Source organism: Pinus tabuliformis, chromosome 9 (assembly GCF_031772625.1).
Source record: "Pinus tabuliformis cultivar Carrire ecotype Pingquan chromosome 9, CPIR1, whole genome shotgun sequence".
In the NCBI taxonomy this organism is placed as follows: domain Eukaryota; kingdom Viridiplantae; phylum Streptophyta; class Pinopsida; order Pinales; family Pinaceae; genus Pinus; species Pinus tabuliformis.
This window is the reverse complement of record NC_142307.1, coordinates 1769431095-1769445777: the sequence shown is the minus strand read 5'-3', so window position 1 is coordinate 1769445777 and position 14683 is coordinate 1769431095. Positions and strand designations below refer to the sequence as shown.

General features: G+C 36.9%; 1 long non-coding RNA gene across 1 annotated transcript; it reads right to left on the bottom strand.

Moving 5' to 3' along the window:
• Window positions 1-4930: 4930 nt before the first annotated feature.
• LOC149155857 (uncharacterized) lies at window positions 4931-6850 on the bottom strand. The gene is made up of 2 exons (XR_016263070.1): window positions 6386-6850; window positions 4931-5058 (listed from the first exon to the last, which is right to left on the bottom strand). It is a non-coding gene; the product is annotated as an uncharacterized LOC149155857 (long non-coding RNA).
• Between the last annotated feature and the right edge of the window lie 7833 nt (window positions 6851-14683).

Sequence of the window (14683 nt, the reverse complement as noted above, 5' to 3'; positions counted from 1 at the left end):
ATGTGGTAGCCAAAACTGAACCAGAAACATATTAAATGGGTTGAGTATTTGCAGATTTTTACATTTGTTTAAAGCACAACAGTGGTCAATCTAACAAAATTGTTGATGTATTGAGCAAGAGACAACTTTTTTTGCTGGAAAGTCTGATCCATATATTGGAATTTGAGTTCATAAAGGAGTTGTATGAAAAGGATACAGATTTCAAGGAGGCCTTTGAATCTTGTAAGAGTCTATCTTCCCAAGATAGGGATCCATGGATTGATTACATGATTCAAGATGGACTACTTTTTAAAAATAACCAGCTGTGCATTCTGAATTGTTCCATGAGGGAGAACCTGATTAAGGAAAAACATAGTGGAGGCCTTGGAGGAAATTTTGGATAGGAAAATACTTATGAATTGTTGAAAATACACTATTATTGGCCGAAGATGAGGTCATATGTGCAGAAGTTTGTCAAGATATGTAGAACCTATCAGTATGCCAAAGGAAGAAGTCAGAACACTGGATTATATACCCCATTGCCAATTCTAGAGAGCCCTTGGGATTAAGTATGTATTTTTTTTCTGGGATTGCCTAAAAATTAGAAAGGTAATGATTTTGTCTTTGTGGTTGTAGATAGATTTTCAAAAAAAATTCATTTTATTCCTTGTGCTAAGAATAGTGATGCTAGTCATATTGCTAATATGTTCTTTAAAGAGGTAGTAAGACTAGATGGAATTCCCAAGAGAATTGTTTCAGACCGAGATACTAAATTCTTGGGACATTTCTAGAGGACATTATGGAAGAAATTTGGCACATAATTGCAGTACAACTCAACATATCACCCACAAATCGATGGTCATACTGAAGTTGAGAAATAAAAACCTCGGAAACATTCTCCGCAGTTTGACTGGAGATAACCCTAAGCAATGGGACTAGATTCTATCACAGACCGAGTATGCTTACAATGACACTCCAAACATAAGTACAAGACAAAGATCTTTCCAAATTTTCTATGGAAATAACCCAAGAGGGCTACATGAGCTTAGAAATTTGGAAAGAACAAAACAGAGGAGTGCAGCTGGAGAAGATTTTGCCACAACCATACAAGAAATTCATAACGAGGTCAAACAAAAGTTGTTGGAAAACACTTTAAAGTATAAAAGCATAACAAAATTTAAGAGAAGGGAGCATAACTTTGAATTTGGAGACCTATTACATGCACACTTGAGGAAGGAAAGATTTCCCAAAGGCGAGTACAACAAACTAAAGTTAAAAAAGATAGGACCCTGCAGAATTCTGAAGAAATTCTCTGCCAACACCTATGAACTTGAACTTCCACATGGGGTTGGAATTTCACCTATTTTTAATGTAGAAGACCTGTACAAATATGAACATGAGATAGAAAACCAACCAATGATTAAAAAAACAACCAGTCTCATGGGAAAAGAAATTTCCAGTAACTGAACCCTTGCAGCTAAAGAAGATCTTGGATAAGAGGTTGATCAAGAAAACCAAGGACGTATTTTGAATACTTAGTTAAATTGAAGAACCCACCAATTTCAAATGCAACTTGGATGACTACCACAATCATACAAAAAAGTGGCAAATTCATTGAAGAGCTCATGGACAAAGGCCCATGAAAAATTTGTTCCTTGGGAGGATGATGTAGGGGCATCAATAATTTGTTTTTGACCTAGAGGTCAATTTGTTTTACTAAGAGGAGTTGGTTCCTCAAAGAATGAATTGATAGGCCAAAGTTTGTTTTAATTTTCCATGTAACTCTATAAATTAAACAAATTGTTGTAGTGGTTGTAGTTTAGGTGGATTTTCCATAAATCATTCCTTTGATCCTATTTTCAAGGAGAGGACCCGAATTGATGTAATATTCATATATTTGATTAATGAAAAATAAGAGAGCAGTGTGTCGTGTGGTGTGCACAAAAGTAACATTTATTTTATGAGAGCTTTGTCTTTACCTTTAAGCAATTATCCTATTTATTTTCCTCGTTGTATTAAGAACCTGTGTTTCCTTTTCAATTTGTTGAATTTGAGACCTTCAATCACCAAGGTCACGTTGGAGTGTTGCAAAAGATGGAGAAGGGAAAGGAGTTTCCCAAGGAAGTGTCTTAGAGGAAACACAGAGCCAAGAGAGAAATCCCAAGGGGTCCAAGAAACTAGAGGGACGAACCACCGAAGCCAAGACTAAGTCACTTGACCAACACTTAGCCGATTTCCTTTTCTTTTGGAAAGTTTATCAATTGTTGGGGCTAGGATCGTCAATTAATGAATTATGTAATGAACTCAGAGATAATACTCTAGAAAATTTGATTTTAACCCCAAATCTGAGTGACCAGGAAGAGGAGTGTTGGGCCAAATAAGCATCGGGTGGATGTGGTGAGTTGGGACATGTCATCCCGAAAGATTATACCTGACAGGAACTATTAAAACCCCAAGTCTACGCGACCCGAAAGGAAGGGACCCAAACACATCATCATGGTAGTGAGAACTGGAGGGAGAGCACCGACGGTTCCACATTACAATAGGGTAGCGGTCGAGATGTTGGGTTCACCCTGAGATCATGATATGGTGCACTAAGGTATTACACCGGGTTAGAACAGAGTGGGCGGAGCCCAACCAACCGCTGCTTAACCTGAAGATACGAAGAGGAGCACCCAGGCTATGCGTCAGGCTTTAAAGGACTGGGACACGTCAAACCTTTGATTTAATTCTCCCATTGTTTAACTTTGGTTCCCACTGCAGCACTTGGTACATACACGTGTAATGTATGGTACTAGGTTCTAGTGCTTGGCTCCAAGGGCTATGTTGTACTGTGTTTTGACTCTTGTGGCTACAATTCACATTTGAATTCAGTGGTTTGGCTAAGCACCTTTCCTAAAGGGAACTGACTCCGAACCGAAGGAAATTTCAACAAATATAAAGGTGGATTTGCACCATTGTTTCTCTTCTTTATTAATCACAAAAACTTGATTGATTACAAATGAATCCAATATGGGGTAGTTATCTTTTCTAACTAGAAAATCAACTGAAGCTCATTCAAACTAACATCATGCAAACTCTAAGACTAACTTAACTTTTCTAAATATAGACTGAACTCAAACTAACTCACACTGATTCAAATTGACTCACACTCTTATTATACACTGCACTGCATGGGAGAGTAATTAGCTATTTTTATCAAGATCCAGGACCTTTGATAAAGAAAAAGACTTTCTACCGAAAAAAGTCTTTCTATTAATCGACGACAGATAAATCCTAGATAATTCCAATGCATATATAATTTAAAATTGAATTGAAAAACAAAATAGAAAAAAGACAACCTCTAGTGCCTCTTTAAATTCTTGTTGGGTCTCTCTATGTCTTTGACTCAGATTGCAATTTTTAGTGGAAAACTTCATGATCTATATGAGATTGTTGGATCTCAAATGGGAAATTTTTAATGTGTAGATAAAATCCAGAAGTTAGTGACTTCATTCTAATCTCAAAGTTAAAAAATTCACAGAGATATCTTGACCATTTCATTTCCAAATGTTGTAATTTATACATGAAGCGAGACGTAGCATCTATAGTGAGTGAGTTCACCGACAGTCACCGACTCTAGTCGACTATTAAATACTAACAATATATAACTTGTACTACACTCACTATTGGATAGTGTCATGATTATTATTCTAACACCTCCCCTTAATCACAACCTATTAATATAAGAGCTCGGGTGAGTTGTGAGGAGATGTTGTTATAAAGTGGCTAAGTTTACAGGTCTTTGACCGTGTGATGGAAAGAGCTTGTGGAGCTAAGGATCATTGGGTCGGGCCGAGCTTGGTGAAGTGCTTCCACTTCTTTAGAAGTTTTTTGTTGCTTCTTCTTGTTTGTTACCAATACCTGCACACTCATAAACATTAGTGAGATTTACAAAATCATCATAACTTGGGTTATTTCCATCTTTGTCTTCTTTTGCCAAATCTTCATTATTTTATACATTACAATATTTGTACTGAGTTCATTTCTTGAACTTGCTATTCCAAACTTCTTTCTTCTTATTATTACTCTAGATCGTGAACACTGGATATTGCTCCTTGTTACAACTAGGATGATGTCATTTTATTTCAATTCCTTTTTCAACACATTCACTTCCATCACTAAGAGTTTTTAAGTATTATTCAACAAAGTCCAAGTCTTGATTGTAGATAATCATTACGACTTAGTTATATTCTTCTTTTTATGTTTCTTCTCCTTGACTACTATGAATACATGCACACTCGTAAACATTAGTGAGATATACTAAATCATAATTTGAGTTCTTTCCAACTTTATTTTTGTCTTCCTCTACCAAATATTTATACTCAATTTCATCTAACTTATCTAATTAATTTTCAACCTAGATTACCACTCCATTAAGTAGTTTATCTATAAGTTTCATTTCCCGTAACATTTGTAACCAACCTTCACTTGAAAAATTTTCATTATCATATAATGGTTCATAAAGTGTTGCACGTTCATCTTTAAAAACTACACCACACGAAGTTTTGTTACTTATCACATGCTAACTTGAATAAACAAGAGCAACTGGGTAAGCGGTAGTCCCTGCCGACATGCCCAGGTTATAAGATCGCATAACCAAGTAACATAAGAAAGATAATTCAATGCAGCTGGTCGAATATGTTCTGCAACCTCTATGTTCCATGTTTCTCTGTATAGATAAGAAAGATAATTCAATGCAGCTGGTCGAATATGTTCTGCGACCTCTATGTTCCATGTTTCTCTGTATAGATGAGTATCATCTTTGATCTGTCAGTCCTGTTTTCTGGAATATGTGTCCATGCTTCATCTTTATTGATCCTGTGCTATGGGTCATCTTCAGATGTATCTTTATATCTCTCATATAATACAATATCCAGCTTTTTCGTCCTGAAAAAGAAAGATAATTCAATGCCATCCAAATTATATAGAAGCAGCAAAAATGAAGTTTCCTTCAGATGCAGGGAAGTAGCTCTTGCGGGTGATCCCCGTTGTTGTGACCCGTGCCATGCTGGATTGATCGAGGGGCTGATGTATGATCTTCGTTTCAACATTGTAGGATCTGGAAACTTAGTATGAGTTTGAAACAACGTCTAGTATAAACAAGGTGAATTGCAAGGACGTATATTATATATTACTCACAGTCAATCTTGGAAATCAAGTCAGGAAGGTATAAAACGAAGTGAAAGTGGATTAAACAGAACTGAATGAATAAATTAATAAAATGCGCCAGAGGAGGTACCTGTCTTTCAAGCTTCCTATAATATCTGGGTTACACGTGTTGAATCGTTATTTTTTTATGAGTATTTCTTAAATGAATTAAACGTATAATATGAAATAACATGCCAATAAAGTAATAGAACACTTGGCACCGTGCATGCATTCTTGCTGGATATGAGTCGATAGCGAGGATGTTTTCTAGACCCTCACCTTGATCAGGTGATATGGGATGATAGCAAGAATGACCAAGGTTTGATATGGGCTGATAGCAAGAATGACCAAGGTTTAGGTCCCCAAAATTGGAATGTTGCTTATTTATCTAGTAGAAGTAGAACAATCTCATGAAATTTTGATGAATTTATTTTGAGATGGTAGATTTCAGAATCTTCTGATCATTTGGAACAAATTAAGAAAAACATATTTGCAATGATACGACAATTTGGACCTCCCAGCATTTTCCCATTTTATGCAATTCGCAGAATTGTGAGCTAAGGCTGGTTTGTCAAGAATCAGAGTCTGGAATTTTATTCACAGTGTTCATTTTTAGTAGATTTTTAAATCAGAACTGGAACATCATCAATTGGAGACCCAGATGCCAAAGTCTCCAGAAAGCACTACTTCTACTATTTAGTCCAAATGTCTCAATCTAGGATCAAGTTCGGTCTCGTCTGATCTGTGATCCCATACATGAGCAACTCTAGAATCAAGAGATTGCTAAATGCACAGATTCCTGTTTGCTGTTTATGACAAGTATCCCAAGTTCCGCAGGCATGAGATAAATCAAAATCAAAACTTACAGTGCACAAAATATGAAATAGAACTGCTGCCATCTTGAAGGAAGACAACCTTCGAAGCTTACCAGGTTTCCCTCATGGAAAATACTAAAAGCTCACACTGTAAATGTTTTTCTACCATTCAAAATTTCAAGCCAAAAAAAAAAAAAAACATAATAAAGAAACAAGGAGAAGTAATATCAGATTTTAAAGCAACAAGGGATCATTTCAGCACTTTCTAAGCATACCCAAAGAACTAAATATACGATAAAAGCCAGAACCTGCTTCATTTTCCAAACAGCCTCTCCATCTCTACATAAATTTGCTACACAGTTCCTACCACGAATGGATGGAGAAGGAATTATGATGCTTACTTAGGTTGATATGCAATTCGAGCTCTGAAATTCTAGCAGCAAACAGAGCGCAAATGATGAGAAGTTTCTGAGCCGTTTGTTGTTCTTCCAATACTGCTGCGTGGTCTCCTGTGCTTCTGGACTTCATCTCACAAATGTTGTTAGACGGGGAATACATATAAAAACAATGTTCTTTCATGGGCTTCAGCTTATTAAAAAATTCTCCTCCTTGGGCTTCCAGCAGTGAATGAAAAGGAACCGCTTAAATGCAAAGGATCTGCTTAAACTCAGAAACCAGGTGAGCGAAGCTATCAAACTGGAATAAATTATGCTAGCTTCCCTTCTGCAAAAGTTTTCCAGCAGTGAATGAAAAGGAGCCGCTTAAATGCAAAGGATCTGCTTAAACACAGAAACCAGGCGAGGGAAGCTATCAAACTGGAATAAATTATGCTAGCTTCCCTTCTGCAAAAGTTTACCTTTCGTATTGTTTGCAGCATAAGATTTTATTTGAGTTTCTTTAGCCTACCCATCTTAGTTATACCAAAAAATCAAGGTACACGTGGAAGGAGAAGTCTCCAACATTTGGCATGAATAGCATGCGGCAGCACCAGTGCTAAAAAGGACATTGGATATAACAAAATCTTTGTGCAAGTGAATATAACGGGACTTTGGATAAAAGATAGATTGTCACTAGATTTTCATTACATAAGCTAACCCTGCAATAAGAGGACCATTTTTTCTAAGCCTAAAACTGCGGAAAACTTTCGTTAATATTTCGATGAGAGAAGTCTCCAACATTTAGCATGAATAGCATGCGGCAGCACCAGTGCTAAAGCGTATTTTGGATAAGATGAGATTGCCTCAATATTTTTGCATCGTGCAACGTGAACGCTGCAATAAGACCTCAATCGTTTGTCAAACCAAAAATTTTGGGTAAAATTTTGTTGAATAAAATTGGGAGCATCAAACTTAGATTAAAATGTGAAAACACCGAAAAAAACCCGGTCAAAATATCAAGTAATGGTACATCAACGATCGATCGATCGCTATTAGTCCCAGGCAAGGACTAATAAGACGACTCTTGCATGCAACCTTTTTCAGATAGGCTCCAATTTATAGACAAAGCCGCTACTATTCTTGTCAAGGTGGCACACAATCCACCACTCTTTATTGTCGTCCAGGTCGTGGCTTCTTCTCTGGCCAGCGGTGCAGTGTAACGCTCAACTTTAAAACTGGACATAACTTTATGAGCAAATATTTTTAATTTGTGGACAGGAGTTCTAGATAGATGGTTGCGACAGTGGGGAGCATGAAGCGTTGCTGCGAAAATTCTTTATGTGGGAGGAATATTTGACCCCGCAATAGTGGAACGGCAATGCCGGCGGTGGTGTGAGATGGCAGAATATAAAACGTTAAAATGTAGACGCTGGGCAGAATATTAAATGTAAAGAGTATTAAGCTTAAAAGTATTGAACTTTGAACCTTAACTTTTAAACTTTAATTTTAGAAATTGTATGTTAACTATCGAAGAGTATTAAAGTTAAAATTGTTAATACTTAAACTTAAATTTTTAACATTGAATTTAAAATTTAAAATTTAACTTTCGAAGAGTATTAAAGTTGAAATTTTTAATACTTAAAGTTAAATTTTAAAAATTGTATGATAACTTTCGAAGAGTATTAAAGTTAAAATTTTTAGTATTTAAAATTAAATTTTTAACATTAAATTATATTTAAATGAAAAAAATTAATGTAAATGAAAAATTAAATTTAAATGAAAAATAAAATAAAATAAAATGAATTTAAATGAAAAATAAAATAAAATAAAATGAATTTAAATAAATAAAATTAAAATTTATAATATTTAAAGTTGAATTTTTAACATTAAAGTTAACCATTTTAAATTTTAACATCTAACCTAATTGAACATGGGAAGTTTAAAATTTAAGTTTCAAAATTAAAATGCTATAATTTAAACTTTTCATGTTGCATAAAAGATACATTTAACATACAAAATATATGATTAAGCATAAAACATCCGAATTTTTATAGCGAAATTTAAATTTCCATTTACCATTTAAAATTGCAAATATAACATAAATGTTAAATTTAAATTTCCACTTAACATTTAAAATTTAAATTAAAAGATCTAAAATGTAACATAGCAAATATAAACATTAAGCATATGAAGATACCCCTAACATTTAAATTTTCAAATTTCAAACTTTATCTTTAAAATTTCACATTTAATATTTAGCATTTCCGATCATTTAAAATTTGTATATTAAATTGAAGCATTTGAAAAAAAAAATTGATTAAGGAATTGAAACATTTCAATACGCGTTGGCAATAAATTTTTTGTTTCTTTTCCAAAAGGGAAAATGAAGTGGTGTTCAAGAAGGCGTTGCTTCTGGTCTGTTTGATGATTACTTGATTTCATTGGTGCACTTGGAGGAATGGAAGTCAAAACTCAATCGATTGAGATGGCAAGAAATTATATTGACAAAATGGCATTCTGGAATAGCATCCTTGTGCATGTTCCTATGGTCTGCATTTCTGGGGATTGTTGCTCGGGTTGAGTTGGGAGATTGGTGGTCGGGTCGAGTTCAGAGATTGTAGGGGGCGTCGGAGATTGCTGGTCGGCTCCAGTTGCAGAGAATTGGTTTTCTTGTTCGCTGGCCTGAAAGGGTGAGCGCGAGCCTTGCTATGCTTATATTTAGCAGTATGAAATGCAAAAAAAGAAAAGGTTTTTCTTAGATTTGTTTTTATATACTGCATACTGAACATTAATTTTTTATTTATTTTTTAAATACTGAACATTTATTGTATTTTTATTTTTTGAATAAGAAAAGTAGTTAGGAAGAAAATCAGAGAGGGGTTGTTAGAAGTTCGAAACCATAGATTTAGGAGAACTCGACCAGAGTTAAGGTAGTGCAACACTGTTATACTTAAGAGAAAACTTGAGTTGTGCAATACTGTACTTTTGATGGAGGAAACACCCAGTCAGGTTGGAGGGTTGGTTCTAGGGCCCAGCTGTTTCCGGCAGCCCCAGTCCCTCCACCTGTGATACGAGAGCCAAATCTGGGGAGGGGAAAGTGTGACAGTAAATACAAACACTCAATACATTGCTACCAGGCATTACGACTTTTACAACTGTATAGTGAAGAAATTAAAACAAAGCCATTTCTAAAAGAAGAACAGAACATCTCCACTTTGTGCATGAAATAATTTAGCCTTAAATACACAGTTGTCAACCACACTTAAGGGTGTTTCAAAATATACAAATTCACGATAAAAATTATACAAAAGTCGAGTCATAGAAGTAGAAAGTCGGTCTCTCTGTGTAACAGTAGGGTCGAACAGTGACCATAGGCCTTGAAAAATGAAAGAGAGGGAACAACCAACAAGGCATTTGTAAAACAAAAACAGAACATCTCCAGCCTGTGCATGAAAAATTTGTTCCTTAAATACACAGTCCTCGCCCAGACTTAATGGCGTTTGAAAATTAGCAAATTCATCATAAAAATTATAGAAAAGTTCAGTCATAGAAGTAGAAAGTCAGCCTCTCTATGTAACAGTAGGGTTGAAGAGTGACCATTGGCCTTGAAAAAGGAAATAGAGGGGACAATCAACAAACATCTTTAGATAGTGTTGAAGGCCCTGTCTCCTAGACATCTTCACACTGAAACTGATAACGAAACAGGGCACTACGGCTCTCCAGTCAACAAATTCATAAACAATAATAGAACATAATTAGACAGGTGAACGTCAGTGAATTTCCTATTAAGATGAATGGTGGCTAAGCCTAAGGAAACTTAAAAAAACCAGTGTATATTCAAGTTCACTAAATAAGTGTGTAACCCCATCACACCTAGTGTAAACTTCAGAACAATATTCTTGTGTGCGTGGGAGTAGAAGGTATTAACCTAGAGATGACAAAATCTAGAGTTAGAAGCAGGCCAAGCGTCGTCTCTCAAAGGGAGAAGCCCCAATGTTTAGCTGAGCAGAGTTTCGTCAATAACCGAGGGTTTGCAGAGCTTGTATTTAACGAGCGTCGAAGGAGAAAGTGAGAAAAGAACCAAAACCAATTACAAAGATACTCTTGTAAGAACCCCAGCTTCACGACCAGACAGAAGAACCATTCAAAAAATTAGAAGGAAATGTGATTAACCTGTTCACATGTCGAAGAAGGCAACTCTTGCTTTGAACTAATATCATAAACATCGAGGCAGGTTGGAGGGTTATTTCCTGGGCCCAACCATTTCTGGCAGCTCGAGAAAAGTCCCTCCGCCTCAACCAGATGGTCACTCTGATACGACAACTAGATGGTTCATACGAATTCTAAAACACATAAAATAAACAATGCGAGAGCATAACACATAAAACACATATACACATAGATCTTCCCCTAGATCCCAAAACCGAAACTACCAGCTTGATTTTTAATTATGTTCCTTTCAATGTTACAATACATATTTATACATGTCGAAGCATCCAATATGATGGACCGAAAACCATCGCGTCCAAAACCATGTGCGAAAATCATGCACAAAACCATAGGTAGGTCTGCCTAACCTAATATAAGGTCCAAAACCATAGGTAGGTCCGCCCCAGATCCCATAGAGTGGGGTTACCTGCATCCCTCAAACCCCTTGTGACCCCCCCCTACGCATTTAGCACAACGAAGGGGGGGCTCCGCCCCCCTTCTAATCCCCCGGTTAATTACGTGGGCTAGTCGTGGAAAGAATATAACACAACCCAACATTCTCCCACTTGTCATTTTCTTTCCATAGGGGGCCACAAGAGAGCTTAGTCATTTATCCAGCCCTGCAACACCCATTGTTTCTCTACACCAAGAGAACTTCTCAAAGCTCACAGATTTTGTCAATGCATCTGTAGTATTCTTGAAAGTGTCCACCTTTACCAGCAACACCTTTTTGTCTTCTATCATACCCCTCAAAAAGTGATATTGAACATCAATGTGCTTTGTCTTTGAATGATATGCAGAGTTCTTTGCCAATAAAATTGCACTTTGGCTATCACAGTCTATCCTTATAGCTCCCTGTACTAACCCCATACTTGAACACAATCTTTGCAACCAAACTGCTTCCTTGCTTGCATGAGTGGCTGCCATGTATTCTGCCTCTGTAGTTGATAATTCCAATACAGATTGTTTCTTACTCATCCAACTGACTGCACCTCCAAATAGGTTAAACACATACCCACTTGTATATCTTCTTTGATCCAGATCTCCAGCCCAGTTTGCATCAACAAAGCCACGAATATCCAACACTCTGTCCAACCCTGGTCTTCCTTGGTAGCACAAACCATAATCACTAGTGCCACACAAATACCTAAAAACTAGCTTCACTGTTGTCCAGTGCTGCTTCCATGGTTTTGACATAAACCTACTCAATACTCCCACTGCATGTGCAATGTCTAGTCTAGTACAGACCATCACATACATCATGCTATTGACTGCACTTGCATATGGAACACGGGACATGTCCTCTTCCTCTTCTTGTGTCTTGGGACACTGTTCAATAGATAACTTTACACCTACAGGAATAGGAACCTTCACCAGTTTACTATCCTGCATATTAAACCTCTACAATATTGTCTTGACATACTTCCTCTGGTTTAACCAGATCTTCCTCTTTGTCTGATCTCTTTTAATTTCCATGCCCAAAATATAGTTTACAGCACCAAGATCTTTCATCTCGAATTTAGAGGACAAATGGGTCTTCAAATCCTGGATAATTTCTTTGTCATTTCCAACCAGCAACATATCATCCACATACAAGACCAGATATATAACACGGTCACCAATAAATTTAAAATACACACAGTGATCTTATTTGCTTCTGGTGAAGCCAAGTCCCCATATAAATGTATCAACTTTTTGATACCACATCCTTGGTGACTGTTTTAACCCATACAGAGACTTCTTTAACTTGCATACTAGTTCTTTCTTACCCTTCACCGCAAAGCCTACAGGTTCCTTCATGTAGATCTCCTCTTCCAGATCCCCATGAAGAAATATTGTCTTCACATCCATATGTTCTACCTCAAAATCAAAAGCAGAAGTAACAGATAAAAGTAATCTAATAGAAGTTACTTTGGCAACAGGAGAAAAAATATCACCAAAATCAATTCCCGACACCTGGGACTAACCTTTTGCTACCAACCGAGCTTTGTATTTCTCCACCTTTCCTTCTGCATTTGTCTTCTTCTTGAACATCCATTTGCTTCCAATGGGTTTCCTTCTAGCCGGCAACTCCACTAGATCCCAAGCTTCATTTTTGTGCAAAGATGGCATTTCATCAACCATGGCCCCTTTCTAGAGTTTGCCATCCTTTGAATCTACTACTTCCTTCACAGTTCTGGGATCATCTTTAGTAATAGATAAAATAAAATTTGAATAGAAAGCGTATGGACTATACCTTTCTGGCTGCCTTCTTTCTTGAACTAATCTTCTCACACCGGAGTTTGTGGCTCTTCATCTTTTGATTCCTCCTCTGTTGTATAGTCTGATTCTTCCTCCTTAAGCTCAAACTCTATCTTCTCAGGTTCCTTTGGTTGGAATTCATGTTTAATAACATCTTTCACCTCTCTGAACACCACATCTCGGTTGTACACAACCTTCCTTGTTACTGGGTTCCAAAGCTAATAACCCTTTAAACCATCCTTATATCCAATAAAGATGCACTTTTTAGATTTACTATCCAACTTGGTTCGTTTCTCCTTTGGAGCACGTACATATGCATCACATCCAAATACCCTCAGATGTGAAAGAGAGGGTTTCTTACAAATCCATACCTCTTGTGGAGTCTTATCCCCCAACGCTGGTGAAGGTGATCTGTTGACTAGGTAACATGTTATCTCCACTGCCTCTGCCCAGAATTCCTGTCCTAACCTGACACCACTAAGCATGCTTCTTTCCCTTTCCATCAACATCTTGTTTATTCTTTCTCCAATTCCATTTTGCTCAGGTGTGTATGGAGTAGTCTTCTGTCGTGCTATACCACACTTCTTACAGAATTATTCAAATTCCTTACTAAAAAACTCTCCACTGTTATCTATCCTCAACACCTTTATCTTCTTCTCTGTTTGGTTTTCCACCAGAGCCTTAAATTCTTTAAACTTGTTAAAGACTTCAAATTTCTTCTTAAGGAAATATATCCATGTATTCCTTGAGAAGTCATATATAAATGATACATAGTACACAAACTTACCCAGTGATGGAACCTTCACAGGTCCAAACACATCACTATGCACAAGTTATAATATATGTTTCGACCTCTTACCACCAGAGGGGAAACTCACCCAATTCTGCTTCCCATATACAAAATTTTTACAGAAATCTAAATCTAGAGAGCTATTACTCATACCTTCTACCATACCTTTACCATGAAGTATTCAAGGCCCTTCTCTCCAATATGTCCAAGCCTTTGATGCCACAACATGGTCTTCTCTCTAGAGGCCACAATCAACCATGCCTCATGATCTACATGTGTACTTGAAGAAGCCAAGTACACATCCCCACCTTCATATGAGGTTGTTTTCACCTCTGCAGAAGGAGCATCATCAGATCCCTTTCCTTTATCAGGAGCTTTAGATTTACAGTCCCTTTTGTACTGCCCTTCCTTTCCGCATTTCCAGCACACCACCTTTACAGGTTTTGTTGGATATTTAGATCTTCCTGTAGATTTATACCACCCACTTGATGACTTATTTTTGTTTTTGTTCTGGGACTGTCCTCGTACAAACAAGGCATCACCATTCTGGCTCTCCATATTTTTCCGTCTCATCTCCTCTGTCGGCAAGGATGAGACTATTTCATCAAAATGCAAGGCAGTTGCATTGCTACCTATTGCAATAACCAGACTATCCCACGAATTTGGTAGAGAACACAACAAACTGTGCACTTATCTTCATCTGAAATTTTAATATCAACAGATAATCACTGACTTACCATAATATTAAATGCATTCAGATGTTTTTTCACCGAGTCTCCATCTTTTATCATCAGGCTATACAACTTTTTCCATAGGAACAATTTATTCACTAGGGAATTAGATTGGTACAGAGTCCCTAACCTGTCCCAGAAAGCCTTCGCCATTGCTTCCCCTCATACATTTAGCAATACTGAATCTGAGACACACAATCGTATCATGCTCTTAGCCTTCCCATCCAACTTCTTCCATTCTTCATTGGACACTCCCATTGGTTTAGTACCTGGATCTACCATGATCCACTGATCTTTATACACCAACAGATCCTCCATCTTGAGTTTCCATAACTCAAAAATATGACCATT